Source organism: Podarcis tiliguerta (assembly GCF_965153285.1).
Source record: "Podarcis tiliguerta genome assembly, chromosome: 5".
NCBI lineage: Eukaryota > Metazoa > Chordata > Lepidosauria > Squamata > Lacertidae > Podarcis > Podarcis tiliguerta.
In genome coordinates this window covers 57,094,100-57,111,638 of record NC_139538.1, presented here as the reverse complement: position 1 = coordinate 57,111,638, position 17,539 = coordinate 57,094,100, and positions in this window count along the sequence as shown.

The window sequence follows — 17,539 nt, the reverse complement described above, 5'->3', positions numbered from 1 at the left end:
CAGGGGTATAAGCTTAATACTGCAATCTAAAACTATTCTACAAGCATGGTGCCATCATCAGGGTGTGGTACACTCAACAATAGTTCCTTTGCCTCACATTTCCTTGTGTAATGCACAACAGGACTGTATTGCCTCGGTTGTCTATCATCTAGGGTGTTTCTGGGTATTACTACAGAATGAATTTGATATGGCATTTCTGAACCTAAGCCAGTGTGAATATTTGACTGAGGGGCGAAGTATAAAGTCTGACAAAAACAACAACAGAGAAATGACCCGTGCCGTTCCCCTGCCTCTTTTCAAGACAGATGAAAGAGGAAACTTGGTTGGACATAAGTGATACAGAGAGGAGCAAGGTCAAACAAAATGTCCCATACCCAGGTAAGTTCTTTTGTTAGGTACCACTTCCAGCACTGATTCCAAGGCACCAAGATAAATAAATAAATCCTGCATGGCCATGTCTTGAGATTATAGCTAATAAGTCTTCAGGTAAAAAGAGGAGTGCAAAGGAAGATAAAACAATTGGTACCCATCCAGGATCCAATATTGCCTTTCGTTGCCAAAAACTGGCTAGCATTAATGAATGTTTGGGTACCAGATTCACATTTCCTTTCTTCAGCCAAATACAGTCTCTCTTCCAACCTTAAAGTACAGAGCACTGAAACAAGTGTATGGACAATACATAGTATTTATATGCTTTTAGATAGATATTCAGGCTGTGTTATTTTAGAATATATGATTGAATATGCAGAGGGTGCATGTATAAGCAATGCATCTTTCTCATAATAATACTTCCAATATACTATATTAAAAATATTTAATTGAAGATATAAAAGTATATGGGAATTAAGATAGAAAAAGAATTAAACCAAATTAAATGAACCAAGCATTTTTTTTTTATTAAGGCTCAATTCATCCAAAAATGTAAAAGAAACTTGATTCCATTCTTTTCAAAGGTAGTTTGCAGTTTTAACAGAAAAAAGCTAGTTGAGGGTTATATGGCTACACAGTCATACACTACTGTAGAGAGCTGTGAAAAAGGTTGGGACTAAACATATTGAACACAATATTTAAGCATTTCAAAACGTTGTTTAATTTTTAAATTATTTTCATTGGGAAAAGTTAAGCGCTGACATGAATTTTCCCCACTGAATCTATAACACATACAGAAGCTTCATTTTGGCTGAATATTCCCCTAAAGTGTATCCTGGCATGATATCCTACAATAATACAAATGGAACAAAATTGCAGTAAGCCTCATATGTAGGAAACAATCACAGCTAAGTATGCTGAAAAATATTTTTTTCTATCATGTTTATTCAAAAGTCAAACAGGTTTTTCTTTCATTTTTTTAAAAAAAGATTTCTCACTCTACAGTTTTGCTGGCGAAATTTCAGTACTGAAATGTTGGCAGTCTTGTCATGAGTTGGTAAAAGGCTGCTACAATTATCCGCTGAAACTTTGTCTAAATATGATCCAACATGTGAACTGAATATAAGCTGAGAAATACACAACACAGAGAGAAAGAGAGAGAGAAAGAAATGTCTTAAGACATATACATGTTTTTGTGATCTAGATTATAAATGGATACATCCCAGTAGTTCCTATATGAAATGAAAACATATATCATTTATTTTAAAGCATTATTCTTTAAAACATTTTCTCTCGGCTGAATGGGCAATGCGTGACATGAAGTTCATAATAACAGATGCAACAAGAGATTGGCCCTGATCCAGTCTATTGCTGGCTTTGGATGGAGGCACGCACCCACATGCTCATGAAAAGATTCATCCAGCCAGTTCATCGGGGCCTGAATGAGCATCACAATGTGGATGGAATGTCATACATCCTGAGCAATAATTATGTTTCCCTTTCACATCTGGTAGGCCTGTCTGGGCTTACAGATGTCTTGCTTGCAACCCCAAACAGTTGCTCTCCAGCCCCAACAGACCACAAAACAAAGACACAAGCACAGAGGCCAGGCCTTGCAACAAACCCGTATACCAGCTCTGTCCCCATATCTAAGTCAGGCAACTTTATTACTGGACCTAATAATTTCAGCCACAACAAGAATAAATAAATGCATGTACAGTAAATCTGACATCAGAAATGACCAAGGGAAGTACCTTTCAGTTTACCAGGTCACTAATTCTGTTACTGACCGTAAAGTGGCTATCAAAAGGAACTTGAAAGGGACCTTCAGTGTGAAATGGCTGAATTACAACTTATCAAGAAGTTCTACTCTATTCGTATGGGTCTAAATAGAGTTTCCTGTCCCACTAGATGTGCTAACACAATCATTTTAGCAATGCTGAATAAATTATCACCAGCCTATTGTTGTAAATAGCTACTGTGCCAATTTAACATATGTTTACGTTATAACTAAATTACTCCTGATTGTACTTTTTTTTTATCTCATTGCCATTCAACTCCCATCTTACATTTTTCTTCCTTTTGCCTTTTTGTATATACAGTACCAGCCAACTAAGATTTTGCATGCATCTGATGAAGTAGGCTTTAGTCCATGAAAGTGTATGCCATAATAAAATACATTTGTTAGTCTTTAAGTGCTGCAGGAATTTTTCAATGTAGCATCTACATCAACCATTTGCATGGAGTGCTCCATCAGAACCCAGATTGCTCTTGCTGAGTAGGAGCAGTAATCCTTGTAGATTTGATTATTTTATTCATGCATCATTTCTACAGCACTTTGGGATCTCTGCCATGAACACACTTCCCTTGGATGTTGGGATGGGGAAGAAATTTGATTCAATTCACATTAAAAGGTGAACCCACCTAATTCACACTTTTGAAAACCGTATGTGAATTGCAACAAACTTCTCCACGCTTTGCATTGCTGTTCTCCAGCCAAGTAATGTATACAAGAATGCACATACGGTATATAGGTAAAAGGCTGTTACAATAATCAGCTGAAACTTTGTCTAAATATGATCCAACATGTGAACTGAATATAAGGGAATATAAGGGAATATTAGGGAAAATATAAATATTAGGGGAAATATGCTTTGCAAAAAAGTGTAGGTTAGGCAACATCACATACAAAAGTGTGCATTAGGAAAAAATTGTACTTAAATTGTTGTGAATTTTCATGAGGCGTTTTTTTAAAAAAGATTAAGCATAAAATCTGAAGTGGAGAACTGAATTCAAGACTGGAAAAATTAAAAACTGAGAGAAACTGCTTGGAAGTAAGCAATGGCTTACATGGCACTAGGTATTATTTCTACCCAGAATCAGACTACAGTGAGGATAGGTAAAGGAGACAGTGGCTCAGATTATGGGGGTAAATACACTCAAATCTTGCCTCCGCAGGGTAAATGTGTTATACTACTTGGAAAAGGAAAAGTTATCTAATTTCCCTATGTAAACCAGGATTTACCCATGAGGGAGAGTGCTATCATATAGCATTCTGAATATGGCATCCTAATGCTTCTTGGCTTCATTTTCATAAATCTCTCATCTGTTTTTCCCCCCTGCAAGAAGTTCCTTTTCAAGTCCACCCCCCACTCCCTGTTTTTACTATTCTATCAAGTCACGAGCAAAACAACGGCGCTGAAGTATAACAAAGGACCCAACAGAGGATACGTGAGCAGTTACAGGTTTCCAATTGCACTGGAAAACATGCTGATTTCCAAACTGTACAAAGATAATCCAACACTTCCAACACAGCTTCATGCCAAGAGAAGGATCCAAAAAACTCCAGATGCCTTGAGTGTTTTATTACATACAAATGCTGAGCAGCTAAATGATCTGCGCTCCCTTAGCCAGGAACTTTGGAAAATTGCAGACATATGCATAGTGAAAAAGATGTATGTTGTGCATCTTTAGGACTGGCTCAGATAAACTGCAGGTTTAACAATTTTGCTTCATTTGTGCTAGAAGTGAGTTAAAGAACCATGCCGCACTTTTATTTCCCACTTCCAGAGCTTGCTAGGTATTATCAAGGATAAGAGTCCCAGTACCAGTTCTCCTCCACTCCACCTCGGAAAGCCACTGCAGGTGGGAACAATGTAGATAAGGAGACATAAATACCTGGGATTATGGGATGCTATACAGTCATTGTCTTCAGGAGTGGGGAGAAATTCAGTTCCCATGTTAACAAGAACCTAGTCTGCACTTCCCCAACCAATACATGAACCAAAAATGAACTATCTTTCAAAATTCACACTGGTCCAAAATTTGTGATGCAGTTCTCCTGCCCCCCCCCCAAAATGTGTACAAAATGCTTCAAATTAAACAAATGTCAATTAGTAGGTGTTCCTGCATTTTAACTTATTTTACTGTTAAAATGTTTGTAAATGTTTTAAATTGTTTTTGTCTCTTTTTAATGGGAGTTTTAATATTTCTTGCAAACTGCTTAGAGATTTTACTAAAAACAAGCAGCATATACATTCTGTTGAATAAATAAATGTAGTATGTTAGGGGAAGCGTGCCTGGAACTGCAAATATTAGTGAAAATAACCTCAAACAAAATGTGTTATATGTGAGGAAATTACTTGCAAAAATGTGTACATTACACCACAAAAGTGCCTACAAAAATGTGTATGTGCTGGGACATTTTTGTGAGGACTTTTTAAAAAAAAAATCACACTGATGTGGCAAACTGAATTTAATATTGGAAAAAAGAGAAAACTCCAAAATGATAGATTTGTCCATACCTCATTGTATCACATATTTATCATTTGCTTCATTTCTTTATTGCACTGCATCCTCCAATGAGCTCAGGGTAACATAAAAAGGGCTGTCCAACTTCCCACCTCACAACCATCTTGTGAGACAAGTTAGGCTGAGATATGGTGACTGGTTCAGAGCACTACAAGATTAAACAGTGATTTGAATCCAAATTAACCATGGCATCACACCGCAGATAAACCACACAGAAACAGTCTGCAATCTGTTTGCCTGGAAGGACCCACAATGCACAGAGAAACATCTACAAAACTGTGTTTATGTGGATTTGCAGCAGTGTGAAAAGACTAGGAATGAAGGAAACTGCCTTACAGTGGGTCCGGTCATTGCTCCGTCTAAGTTATTACTGCCTACCTTGGATGACAGCAGAGCAGCCATCCAGGATTTCGGGCAGATAACAGCCCTAAGAGAAGATTCCAGAAACTGAGCCCAGGAAGCCCTATCCTACCAATGAGATATGGTTCCTCTCCTAACTAATAGTCCACTGGCTCACCATCACTGCAGGGCTGTTGCTCATTCTGTAGCTCATTATGAACTGTATGAAAATAATGATTTTTTTCCCTTGTTCCATCAATATTCCTGTAATAAACAGCTACCTTAGCCATTCCAGTTTGAAAGGTGTGGGGGTTTTAATAAATATAAATTTCTGATATAAAAATAATTTTCTGCTATATTTTAATTTTTCTCTCATCTTCTTCCCCAAACCCTGCCCCAAACTGTGGCAAAAGATCCACAGATCTGGAATTGGCTTCCCCAAACCTGGTGCCCATCAAACCAGTTGCCATACTAGTTGTGGGCTGATTGGTGTTGTAGTCTAAACCACCTAGAAGATACCAGGTTCAGGAACCCTGATTTAAAGGAATGGGGTTGTAGTAGCCAATGGGTTTAAGCCCTGGGTCAAGATAAGAGTTTATTTGCTAATTGGGGGGGGGGGGACTGTTTCTAGGAAAGTTCACTTTTCTACTGTAGCTTTCTTGTAATGGCCTAAAATGTCCTTTTAAAAAGAAGAATAGGTATTCCAAAATCTTTTGCATCTTGTCATCTGGCCTCTGGAGGTGAACTGATATAATGGGATATCGCTGGTAAATGTCATAAATGCTGGGAGATGTCAGCCGACCACAGCTGAGAGGTCTGGAATTCAAATCAAGTGCAACTGATCTTTATCTGAAATGAGGTGCTGTAACATTCCTAACCATTTTCAAGTGTGTTCCATCTTAAACACACACTTTTAAGGCTACTGTAGGGTTTCCTAGACCCATAAAGATTGTAAACTATCAGTAATTGAATCCAATTAGGATGCAACTGTCTTGCTTTAAATGAATGAAGGTCTAGAAGAGGATTCTCTTGTGAGTTGCAAATTTCATGACTTAGTACTTTCAAATACTGTTCAAAAACAGCACATATCTGACATTAAGACGTAACACATAATAAAGCTGTGTTAAAAATATATATTATATGAAAAAAGCTAAGAGACTGCACTCCTGTACACACTTATCCATAAGTCCCATTGAACTCAATGGGGCTTACTTGCTGAGTTGACTTCCATAGGATTGCACTGCATGCTCTGAAATATCACCTGACTATAGAAGGTGAAGAAAGATACCTAAGTTGATAATATGATGCAGCTGCCTCTGTGTGGGTGTGGAATAGAATGCAATGTAAGGGACTTTGGAGTCTTTCCCAATAAGCCCTGAAGTGACCTGTATTTCTGATTGAGGACGGAGGGTTGTTGTCCTGAAGAAAAGCAGGGAGAGAAACAGGAAAATGAAGTGGGTCTGGGAGCAACTTGGTGGGAGCTGGTGAAGCACTGGTGGGAGGGAGATGGAGAAGAAGCTTCTTGTTAACAAAGGTAACTCTGGGACACTTGCTAGACCAAGTGCCTTTATCGGGAAAGTCCTCAAAAGACCTTACATAGCATGACTGAAGCTGTACAGGCCCCACCGTTGAACCAGTAATGGAGAAGCTTGGACTGTTGCACTTTTAGCCTACTTTGTTTGTGCCAAGCCCTAGACGGTTACAGGGTTCTCTGTGTACCTCCCCATTAAATCCACTACTGTTTGTTAGTTACGTGGCAAGTGTGATTTCTGGAACCCATGAGAGTTAGAATAGAGACTTCTTCTTACTTTGAAGTGCCTTAAATCCTCATCCAACATACTACTAATTTATGAATTATTTGAGGCTTAGTGAGTGTACAATACTCACATCTCTAATTAAGAATAAAGAACAAACATTTGAACATTGTAGGATTCTAATTTATCATTCTATATGTTCATACGATAGTCCCTTCATAAGAGGGTTGTAAACCTCAATATTTTTACAAGCCCATTCCAACTTTCAATCACACTAGTGTCACATTGTTGTGTGAGGAAAAGAAGATTGCAGGATTGTGGAGATAGATGCAGATTAAATTCTCAAAAAATCAGGCACAGGGAAGATGTTTTCACACAGATTATTTGAACACATTGTTGGTTCACCTGGCTCAGTATTGTCTACACTGAATGACAGAAGTTGTCCAGGATTTCAGACAGGATTCTTTGCGAGCCCCACCTTGAGTTATGGGACATGGGAGATTTTGGCATGCAAAGCACAAGTTCTGTCACTGAGTTACGGCCATTTCCCAACACGTCCCCAAATTCTCACATACAGGAGCTGCAGACGAATGACTGGCATAATGGAAAAAGCTGTCATGGAAAGAAATGAAAGCAGTCCCCATTTTATGGAAATGCCTAGTAACATCTCAGAAGCCAGAGCGATGGTTGCATAAGAGTGACATTGGCCAGGGGTGTGTGGCTTTAGCACTAGCAAAAGTCCTGGATTGACTCTATAGGTGCATCGATGCAGCCTGGACCTTACTGCTGCCTAGTGGCTCTACAACACACTGGCTACTTTTGTGGAAAGGGGTGTGTGTATGCCCCAGGATTTGCCTTGTAGCTGTGCCTTTAAAACAACTGTTTCCAAGTTACACTGTGCTCTCCCCATTTCAGATAAGTGATTTGTGTTCTGTGCTGCATTGCGTAAAATAGTGCTCTGTGTTCACTAGGGCTAGAGTGCTAGTGGCACAGGCAGTAGACCTCCCATAGGTCTTCGTAGGAAGAGAAGTGAAGGTACGTTATTGCTGTAACATGAAAAAAACAAACATTAAATAAATATTCCATTCCACACATGGATGGAAATATGATTTGCAAACCCCATTATGTAACCTCATTTTTAAAAGATGATGATGATGATAATGATGATGATATATTACCCTTCACCAGAGAATCGCACGGTGGTTTACAATATAAAACTTCAACAATACATAACACAAACTCTTCCCCATATAGGCGAATGCACCTGAAAATCCACTATAAAGTTCAACAAGGTGCTACATGCAATTTCTGAATATACTCTTAAGTTTGTATATTTAGCTCCACCATGGATCCTATCATTGGACCTTTACATTGTTGCAGCATAGTACAACACACCACCACTCTACAAAGTATCCTTTGGAAGACTCTCAGGAGTGGTTGGGATATGTCACAGGGGACAAATGTTGAATTTGATCATGGCCAGTCTTGGGAGGAATGTGATGATTTGAAGCAGGGGTCAGGATGGAAGATGTCAGTTTTGTGAAATATTAAGTTATGGTACTGCAGCTGGTGGACTTTGGACTAATTCCATGATGTACAGTTCTCCAAAACCAGAAATCTCCTTAATGCAGTATTCAGAGTAAAAAGAAAAAACGGCAAAAAAACACTTAACCTTTCTGAGAGGCAAATTGCAAGTGATTTGAAACTCAAAAAGCATTTGCATAACCTTAATCTTTTAGTGAACATTTGCAGGGCTTCCACTATTGCTTTTAGCAGCCAAATAGCTAAACACACATCCCTTTTTAACTGTGTACTTTGTGATTAACCAGTAGTAGCTTGGAATAATAATTGGTCATGGCCATCCATTCTAAAGGGTTGATTAAATGGAAATAAGCTCAGAATTCTTTCTTCCTCTAAAAAAGAAAAAAAAAACCTGTAATGCTTTTTCGTGGTAATTCCACCATTCATTAGGATGGAAAAACTGGCATTAAACCAAGTCCTTCTGCCAAAGCCATTATTTCCATCATCAAACTCTGCATCAGTCGGCATTGCAGTCTTGTGGGAAGACAATATTCTGGCCCCTTGTGGTTCTTAAGTTATGACTAAGAAGCTTATATATATTAAAAGGAGGGTCTTCAGCTAGTCTCTTAATCTTTATGAGGCTCAATAATAGCCAACTCTGTTTCCAAAATTTAGAAACACTTGCTTTCAACTTAGAAAGGTCGCATATGTTAGGAGATAAGTCTCAGTTCAATACGATTAAGAGCTACACAGCTTTTTTCAAGTGCCCATGCTTGGTAATTCCACCCCCCCCCCTTTCTTTTTTTTCCTTTTTTGAGGAAAGGGGACCTTGTAGCTTTAATGCACAATCTTTTCTTCCTATACTTACATTCTGTATTTTTAAGAGGATAATTGCTGAATTGAAATTTGAGAGTGTTATCTTAATAACCAATTACTCAAATAACTTTGAAATTGGCTTAAACTGGCTCGTCATGCTACATTTACCTGGCTCTTCGTATGGGAAAGTTAAGAACAAAAAAATAGCCGGGAGAAAGACTCCTATCTAAGTTGTTTAGCACTGTGGAAGGTTTGTGTTTGCAGCAGGGCCAATACAAAACCTTGCCTTAAGTATCTTGTGTGGCCTCCTCCTCCTACAAGCATATGGAAGTCAGAATGGTTCATCGCTGCCAGTCACTGCAACATGGCATAAATCTTCTGCACTCTATTTACAGAAACCTTTACAAAAGCAAAGAGCATTGACTTCCAGTTCTCTGTTTTGAGGATGCATTTATTCACCGAGCGATTACAGAAGGAATTTTCCAATCCTTTTGCAACACATTTGTAGCTTAATATTCTATCGGCTTAAGATGGGGGCATGGGGACTGTTTTTTTGTGCTAAGATTAGGGTAAATGCATCCGTTACCATGCTTGTAAAATCCTTACAAGTGAAAAATCAGAATCTTTACTTTTTGTAATTTAAAGCTCTGACACGTTTATTAGTAGCTTTGTTAGATGAATAGATGACTGCTGGAAGCATGTATATTTTTATATGTAGCCATAAAGTTCGGTAATAGAACACTCGATCTTGTTCAGCAGCACAGATTCCCAGTTCTCTTCTCTTCTCCGTTCAGGAGTCTTTCGCAAGGCTGCTCCTGGAAACGACGCCTTTAAGTTTGTGCTACAAACCATGCCACTTCCACAAACAATTTGAGGTATCAGTGTGTTACTAGGGGCTTCATTATTTTATTAGGGGATTGTATACAACAGCCTCAGGTTGTCGTTTGTTCTTGCTTCGTGAATGACAAATGCCTGTTAGAAAAGTGCTGCCTGTTAGAATGTACCATATGCCATCCAGACTAGTAACAACCAGTCCTAATTGACAGAGACAACCAAGTTCCTCACATGTCTCTCCCAATCAGTTCCACTGCAGTCATATGGCTGCATTGTTCTATGAATATCTGACATAACCATATGTCCCTAAAGTAATATTCTGTTCAGTCTTACAGAGAGGACACTTGTGAGCCTGATACTCTTATTCAGTTCAGACCCATCCACATGATCTAGCTTCTGGCATGCTAATGTATAGGCTGGATCAATTTGGGTTGCAGTTGGCTGGATGCTGAGGGGGGTGGCTTCTGAGTGCTTCCTGTCTCTTTTCACATGTGATCCACATGTGCATGGTACGTATGTTCTTTGCCATGACTGTCTGTTTTGCGTGGTCTCTCTCTCTCCCCCTCTCCCTCTCTCGGGTGTTTGGACCCTAACAGAGGGTCCATGTTGTGCTCGGCCCTGAAACTCTTCCCTAACCAGTTTGTGGGTGGGGCTTGCCCCGCTCCAAGCTGATGGTGCCACAGTTATGCCAATGGCCTTTAGCCAATAAGCAGCGTGGCAAGGTTGGGGGTATCTATTTGGAAGTGCGATGTAGGGACCTCCTTTTGCTTAAGATGGTTGTATAAAGGTAAAGGTACCCCTGACTGCTAGGTCCAGTCACGGATGACTCTGGGGTTGTGCGCTCATCTCGCTCTATAGGCCGAGGGAGCCGGCGTTTGTCCGCCAACAGCTTCCGGGTCATGTGGCCAGCATAACTAAGCTGCTTCTGGTGAACCAGAGCAGTGCACGGATGGTTGTATAGTAGTTGGTTAATAAATTAATAATAAAGATGTGGGTAAGGGAGCAGGGCCCTATCGTGGGTCATGCTCCTCCACATGTGCACGTTCAGCACAAATTCAGCTACACATGACTGGGAGTCATTATGTGCTCCTTTCGATAGGGACCTCCAGTGGTTCAGATGCCTGAATTTCATAGAATTCCTATGGTCATTTGGCTTAATTTGCATGTGAGTGCCCCTTTATTGGTTCTTGTACTTATTATTCAGGCACTGATGGGGCAAGGCCAGTGGAATGTGTGACACTGAGGCTGGGACCAGTGATAGAGGCCTGCTTTTGTTTACAAGGTTTGTGCGATAACGTGAAATGGAGGCTATGAACAGAAATTGAGAACCTTCTCATTGCGCTAAAAATGTATTTATTTGCTTTTCATTTAGACTATCCTAATAACTACATGGAAGAATTCCATATGCGCAGGAATTAAGATGTGGAGGTGGACTCACACAATGCCCACGAGCAATGCCCACGAGTTAATGAGCATTTGAAATTTAATATAGTAAATCTATTCCCTTCATTTCTCATACAAAAATTGGTTGCTCCAGCAAACCTGTGTTAGTAATGGGGTGGAGATTTGACTTGGTTTGCATTTTAATGCATGCAGCTTTAGCATGTCAATAGTTTGTCGACCAGGTTGGTGCGTTAAGGCTGTATAAGGTTGTACCTTTTAAATGTGACATTGGCTGTATGGAAAGCCTACTTGGGAAAATGCTTTTCACAAAGCAGCTTCTTGTTTAAATTTTTCTTGCCTTAGGCAGTGAAAGATCAAACCTGAAACAACTACCAGTGCTCTACACTGCCAGGTAACCATCGAAATGGATGCACGCTGCCTCTCTTCTGGGTCATGCACTCTCTGTACATTGGGCCCCCGTTCAATAAGGCAGGATTGTCACAAGACATATAATTCTTCCTCAATATTTCCCTTCATTCTCAGCATCTGCACATCATACCCAACTTGTCCACACAACATTCCCTGAGAAACTGAAAACTTGGGAGGGTTAAGATATTTTGGCTGTACTCTACTGTAATGATTTTCAGCCTTGCCAGAAAGACTTAGGGTTTGAAAAGAAACACATTAAAAAAAATAAAAATCGTCCCCCACCACTTAATTGAAAGCAGACATTGGATTGTACCTGAGAGGGGAGGGGGAACCTGAGATATCTGCAGGCATTTAAGGACATGTGTATAGGATTTAGGCAAAATGCAGAGCCAAGAACATAAATGATAAATGAAATATGGGCAAGAGCAAATTATTTATTTCCACTCATAAAAGAACAGCTACAGCAAACTTCATACTGATCCATATCTACAGGGTCCTGATTCTGCAGACATTGCCACTAAATCAAGGATACAGAGTGCATATTTGCCTGTAAAAGCCAAAGGATACCATTTGGCTATTTTCTCTTAGGCTTTTTAAAGTGGGTGTTTTTACCTTTAAGAGAGATTGCAACAGCTCCTTTTCCGTTTCTTTTTAGTTCTTCTTCCCCTCCTCCTCCACCACCAGTGGCCATGGAACTTTAAAGAGTAGAGCTTCCTGATCATGTGGGAATTAGGATCCAATGGCCCTCTAGACATTGTTTGACTACAACTCCCATCATCCCTGATCTTTGTCAATTCTGGCTGGAGGACGACAGGTTTCCCAACCGTGTCGTAGATAGATCACAACCCGAGAAACACTATCAGGATTTTGCAGTTAGTAACAGAGCCACCACCACATCCTTGTTTTGTTGATTAAACATCACTGTGCAGAGCAACAATCAACTTTGCATTTTTGAATAAAATATAACAAACTTACATACCCCACTCAGTGTTGTGAGGGGGATGCAAATCTATTATTTGGTTGGTTGGTGTAAATTCTGCATTTCCTTTGTTTGTCTCTAGTGCTAAAATACTCTAGTAACATACTTCACAAGAATACTTTTCTTTTTATTTAAGAGCATGAAAAGAACAAGCTGTCCCTCCTCTTTCTTACTTGAACAAAGGTTGACAGCATTAGACTTTTATGTGAGGATACTGGGCAAGATCCCAACAATTGTGAACAGAATTCCAGCTGTGGGATGGGACCTTTACATTGTTGCAGCAAAGTACAACACACCACCACTCTACAAAGTATCCTTTGGAAAACTGTCAGGAGTGGTTGGGATATGTCACAGGGGACATCAGAAGTCAGGGGAAATGGGAGACACCTCTCACCCTTTGCACAAGCCTTTCCACTTGCTCTTGGCACCATTGAATCCAAATCATGATTCATATGTGACTTAGCTGTTTTATTTTATATCTGCATTTATTTGGGTAATATATCTGCTCTGGATAGGGTTGCACTTACTCTAAAGGACCAGGTGGGTAGGCTGGGGCTGCTAATTGATCCATCATTGTCAGTGGAGGCCTGAGTGGCTGAAGTGACCAGGAGGGCCTCATCTACTGATTTTCCTGGACGCAGATAACCTAGCCACACTGACCCATGTATCGTGAACCTCAAGACTGGATTACTGTAATGTTCTCTATGGGATACCCTTAGTGGTGGATAGTTTGGAAGATGCAGGGTGCAGAGGTTAGGTTACTGAGTGGCGCTATCTATCATGGGTACTTGACATCTCTCTTAAAACAACTGCCTTGGCTGCCAGTTTTCTACCAGGCATTTAAGCTTCTGTTATTGACTGACAAAGTCCTAAACAACTTGGGACTGGGTTATCTTAGGCATCTTATCTTTCAAATACCCTCCACAGGGAGGCTCACCTCGACCTGGCCTTGTTTACTTTTTTTATTTATTTGCTCAGGCTCTATGAGTACTGTTTTAACAAATGCTTTCAAACTGACATATCCCTGGCTTTAATATCTGCTTTTCTTGTTCTGCTCTTTTATTATTGCATTGCATTTATGATTTTTATTGTGTGCTTCTTCTTCTTTTGTGTCTGTAAGCCACTCTGGAAACCCTTTGCCTATGTGACAATAAATTACACAAAGGGAAACAATCATATTTTAGTTCTTATATCTGAACTTCAGACCCTTTGCGCTTCTTCTTCATGACAACGTAAGCTAAGAACAGCCCTGCTGAATCAGGCCAGTGGCATTGTGGACTAAATGAGCGACTTGCCCTTTTTTTCTGTGAAAAGGAAAATGGTAAGAGGAGCCCATGATGTTGCATGACTTCTCTACTCTGATGTTACACTGTTCACATGGGGAGAGCACATTGCTTTCATGCCTGTGGTAAAGTCCACATCAATACTAGGTTCATTCACTCATCATTCACTGTCCACAACATCATACGATGATTCGTGCATGTGAAACCACAGGTGGGACATCCCAAACGCTGCTTACGCATCATCTGACATCACTCCAAACCACAAATACTTTTCAGTGGTGGCAATTTACAAATGCACACTACTGAATGCTGCAATGAGTACGTGTGTGAATCAGCCTTCTATCATCATTAAGAAACATCCTTTATTTCTCCTCTTCCATGCATCTTCATACCATCTAGATTCTGCATTAAGGCACCACTGTTCAAAGTTGTACCCTCAAATGGACCTAATTTACCATGATTTCACCCAGGTGTAGTTCAGAGATTTCTGAGCTAGTTCAGTGAACTTATTTCAAGTGAAGCAGCTCATTCCAGACACTCAAAAATATTACTATCAATTAGAAAAGCAGAAACAGGTGAACAAAAAACAACAACAGAGAAAAGCACACTATCTTTATTTCTTTTTCACTAGAAAAACTTGCCCTTTAATTAATGAAGAAACCATTTTATGCTCTTAATAATAATATTTCAACACAATCTATCCAAAGGTGCACATTATATTCAACCATATGACATAAATATTGCAGATGAAGAAAAATAGATCATTTCACTTCTTGATAGGTACTTGAAAACTATTTCCAAAAGAGCTACTGGTCTACCGATATGGCAACAGACAAACTCAAGAATGTCTGAGTTTAATTTCCATATAGGCACTGCTATTTTCACATCTGTGCTACAGAACTTCCATCCTCTTGGTCCCCACCATGTCAGAATGCACAGTGGCAGATTGGCATATTGAGCTATTAATAATTTGCTATATGTGTTACAGATGTTGCATAAATGAGCAGTGTTCTATCACTATTTCTTGACATTGGGGCCCTTGGGGTGGCAGGCTAAGACCCAGATCTGTCTACAAGCTGCCTTTTCTGGCAAAAGGGAAAGCTGCCCCTTACAGAGGAATCACATTCCAGCTTGCATAGTCAATTTTTCAGATGTTCCTGCTTTCCTGTTCCTTGTTCCTTCACTCAGACCTCATCTGGCCACAATGAAAAATGATGTGATGCAATTTTTTATTCTGTGCTTGACACTTTTGGAAGGCAACGTGGTTCATTGATTCTAAACTCCAAAAAGGTCAAGGAACCAGGAACAAAGCTTCTTGGAAGAAACCCAGGAAAAACTTTAAACTTGGAATGAATATATATATATATATATATATATATATATATATATATATATTCCAAGTTATACACACACGGGCAAACAGAACTGCTAATTATTACCCCTTCTGTTGCTATTATGCTGCATATTCCTGGGAACATATGTTGTATGATCATGAATATATACATTATCGAGTCACCAGGTGAACTGTGTATTAACTATGCAGTAGACAGCAGATTTAAACTTTTGACAGCAAACAGCTGTAGGATTTCTAAAACTTAATACAAATAATGAAATCAATAGGTTCTGCTGCAGTTTCAAGTTTTCCCAAACAAATTTATATGAAAAATGATATTCATTTATCAGAGATTAGTTCAGCTGAAAGATAAATTTTTGTGTGTGTCACTTCTGAAACACAGATAGAAAACAAAATTTCAGATGTTTCAGGAGAAATCAGCATACACTTTTCAGGGGCTATGTGTGTTAAAGGGGGAAAGGGAGGAAAATGAGAGTGTAAACAGATTAGTAATGATTGCTCATTATACTGCTTGCTTATGCTGCACTTGTACAGAGTTTCAAATGCTAATATGTGAAATATGTTTCCATCTATCGTAACATTTGAAATGCCTTTGTATCTGAAAATGATGCCATTCCAAGCCTGGATGTTTATTATTTCTGAAAACACACATATACATAAAACATCACCAGCATTTGAGCTATTATTCAGTGGTGCCATTTAAGTAAAATCAGAATGTTTGCAGGCTACTCATAAGCTACTCAGTGTGCCAAATAAAGTTCACATTTGAAAACAGTTCCAATCTGTGTGGATTTTTTTCAGCAGTTGTTTGAGGGGCTGGTGCCAACATGCTATTAGACAGTTTACAGGGTTGGGGGGAACGAGAGATAAAATAGCATCTTTTATTGGCTGCTTTTGTGGTAGTGCCAAGAACACTGCCACACTATCAGGTTGCCATCCCCATTTTACTGTGCCAATGCAAGCTGCATGCGTGCCCCCCCCCCCATATCTAGCTTGCCTATGGTTTGAAATGGTATAATATTTGTTCTCACCTAGTCTATGTTAAGAGAAAACCACAACTCTTCTGTTTTATGTACTTGGCTTTCACTTACATTTGTATAGATAGATAATTTCAATGGGATGGTACCAAAGGTGTCTCCAGCTTTTGGTGGGACATTTTGGAGAATGCCCCCAATACTGTTTGGAAGTAATGATTAAACAGAGTGGGGGGGTTTTGAGGGGGGGGGGGCAGAGAAGTAAAGGGAGCACCCCAGGTACTTGTGACCATAATGTGGGATTTGAGTACATCTCACATGGACTTGGTAATAAGAGTTTGTGCTGCTTCTGATGAGATCAACCCCCCCCCCCTTTCAAATGAGAATCAAAATAGTTGCATGACCTCTCAGAAGCTGGCCCCCTTAAGTGGTTTGTTGGTGCCCAATCCCAATGAACTTTGGATGGCATTGTGGGATGAATACTTTTAAGTTGCAGGGTATCAGAAGGGTTGTAGATTTAGATTGCAAACCTATGCACTTACTCATAACTAAATCCCACTGAATAAAGTGGGATGTACTTCCATGTAAACATGCAGAGCAGTAAGTTGGTAACTTACATTAGTAACTGCTTTGTGGCAAACATAATCCCAGGATGCATTGCACCCATTTTTCTGACTTTCTCTGTTTTCAGTGTTTCTCTTCTTCATCTTATACCTTCTTCTCACCCAGTACATTTTGATTTCTTCTTTGTTCTGGGTAACTATGGGGAAAACATTGAAATAGAGAGCCCCCTTTCCCTTGGTAGCTAAGCCAATTTAAGTAGGCATCTAATTTCGTGTCAAACTATTGTTAGGTCTATTTAAATTCCTCTATTGCCCATGTGGAATTAAATTCCACATTCCATTGAGAAGAGAAAGCATGTTCTGCACAAAGCTCAAGGATTTTATGTAAGATAAAAAGAAAAGCTGTTTGACAGTACATGTCTATTCATGTCTACTCTGAAGTAAGTCCTACTTACTTCAGCGAGCTTTCTCCCAGGTAGGGTGGGAGGAGAAATTTGATTCAATCTACATTTGAATGCAAATGTACAAGATTCACACTCTCTGGAATAATGTGAAAACCAAAACACAGCAATCCTTCGAAACTTGCACTTCTCTGAATTTTGCAATGCAGATCTGCAGCCAAGTAATGTT